This window comes from Charadrius vociferus, unplaced genomic scaffold (assembly GCF_000708025.1).
Source record: "Charadrius vociferus isolate BGI_N301 unplaced genomic scaffold, ASM70802v2 scaffold413, whole genome shotgun sequence".
NCBI classification, from domain to species: domain Eukaryota; kingdom Metazoa; phylum Chordata; class Aves; order Charadriiformes; family Charadriidae; genus Charadrius; species Charadrius vociferus.
Window position 1 is genome coordinate 1,864,269 of NW_009647738.1, and position 2,313 is coordinate 1,866,581.

Consider the following 2,313-nt stretch of genomic DNA (forward strand, 5'->3'; position numbering starts at 1 on the left):
AGAATAAACAGAAATTGCTCAGGAATAACGTTAAGCTGGAGACGAACACAGATCCCAGCTGCTGGGGAGTGCTGCTCTAGAGCAGCCTTTTGGCCAGGGTAGCATAGCTGCAAATCCCAGTTCTAAGATGTAGCATGATAAATTTTATTAAAAGATTGAGATGATGTATGATACTAGTCAGTCTGATTCTGTGTGTCAAGAGGTCTTTTCCAGTCTTAATATTTCTGTAATTTTAAAATTATTCATATATGTAAGCATTTGCAGGAACAAGGCTATGATTTTATGAGTTACCTAACTTGTGTTACTGGAAATGCATGTGCATAGCAGGTTATATGGTAATGTAGTTAGGCCTTTATCTTAAAATAAAATTATGGAGTGCAGCACCATCTTACATTTGACTAATATTTGTTGCAAGTCAACGTGCAGTAGTAAACCAGCCTAATGGCCATAATTGGCCAGCCTTGCAGAAAATTCAGTAGTTTATTACTAGTCAGTAAAGTCCTGCTATATCCATCTCAGCACATACAAGTTTAAAACTATTTTTTGTAATTTAATATTCTGTGGGACACAAGAGGTGCAATGCTTTGTTACCAAAGTGTCACCCAAGTATCTTAATGCTGGTTAAGGCAGAGTACTTAAATCTGTGTCAGAAACTTTAAAGCACGGCAGTTCTATCTGGATCTGTAGTTAAAACAACAGAGGAGCTTAGGTGATGCTCCCTGCTCCCCCTCCTTGTTTTGTTTTGCCCATTTGATGGTTATTTATAGATAGTAAGATATCTGCCACGAGGATTTGGAAACGTTTTATTCCCCTGAGGCCTGGTTGGAAATGACAAGAATTGGATTGTGAAATAAATGTAAGGTTTTAAACTTAGTTAGGGATTTGGTTTTAAAACCTGGGGCAGTAATATGGAGTAGCAAAAACAGGCTGTGGAAGAGACTTTGGGTTTTTATAAATTAATGCCTTTTCATAAAAAGATGTTATTGGAGATACTAAATTGCCTGAGTGCATAGTAACGAGCTATGCAAAAGAATGAAGGGCAGGCACCTATTGAACGCGTAGTTACAGAAAGGAGAGAGGGGAGGAAAAAAAAAAAAAGTATTGGTCGTTCAGAGGAAATTGGATACTGTCTGTGCCCCAGAGTGGGGCTTGCAGGGGGAGCGCTGAGAGGTGGCCAAACAGCCCTCTGAAGGTGAGGAGGAAGAGAGGGCATAATGTGAGCTCCAGAAAGCTTGTTTGGGTCTGGGGCGAAATAAACTGGCCAAAGGCAGAATGAGATGCAAGTTCATTGTGGGAGCCTCATCCTTTTTCCCCAGTGAAGAGATCTAAAAGCATAGCTGCTTTCCCATTTATGGGCAATTAATTTCTCTCTCTCTGCAAATCTTCACACAGAAACAATGGCTATAGAAACTTTTTTTTTTTTTTTAAGATGTAGAAAATGTCATGCTTTATACTCCCCAAATTGGCCATGCTCCTTTTGTAAGGAAGAAGTGGCCCCGTGGCCCTAGGAAAGATGATGAGAGTGGGCGGCAGCTGCTGTAACCACTCACCCAGCTCCTGGCTGTCCTTTTCCGAGGCCTCTCGGAAAGAAAGGGCAGTGGGAGCAGAGGACAAGCCAAGAGCTGTCCTGCCGGGCTGGGTGGGTCAGAGGGCTGCGGATTAGCCACCCCTTACCTATATTACAACGTGCCGCACATGCAAATTGTGCCAGATAATGATCCACATATTTAACCTCTTGAAAAAATAATAATAATAAAAAAAAAACCCTTAAGTTTAGCTCTTTCTGAGGGGGTGGAAATTATCAGTAGCGATGGAAAGGCAGCTACCCCAGAGCTAGGCTGAGGTAGCTGTTTAGGGGTGCACAGCAAGTACTACAGGAAAGTTAAAGATTAGAAATGCAAAAAAAAAAAGATTCTATGCATTTAAAGTGTGTGTGTGGGGGGAATTTGGATAGCCCTTCTTGGGTTTGATCACTGTAACATCCTTATTTTTGAAACCTCGGAGGGAGGGGTTTTATCGCTGCTGTCCTTTGGAGGAAGGTGAGGAATCTTTTGTGATTTTGGGCTGTTAACTCTTTGGGAGCCCGGGTTTGGGCCGGCATCAACCTGGTGAGGTTTGGTGTAGCGATGGGTGAAACCTCATGCGATTTGCTATGGGAGGTCAGCTTCCCCCCCGGCCACGGTGTGTCTTCTAAGAATCAGCAGCGGGCTCTCGGGTGTCCAGTAGCGCGCCCGGCATGCCGGGCTGGCGGGGTGAGCCTGCCGACCTCCGTCCGGGCAGCTCCCCATCTGTCCCCGTCGATCAGGGAGCGGA

The 2,313-nt window shown here is 44.0% G+C and overlaps 1 protein-coding gene across 1 annotated transcript in view; it reads left to right on the forward strand.

Moving 5' to 3' along the window:
- The window catches only part of RBFOX2 (RNA binding protein, fox-1 homolog (C. elegans) 2), a 110,073-nt gene that overhangs the window by 19,804 nt on the left and 87,956 nt on the right, over window positions 1–2,313 (forward strand). The window lies entirely within an intron of this gene.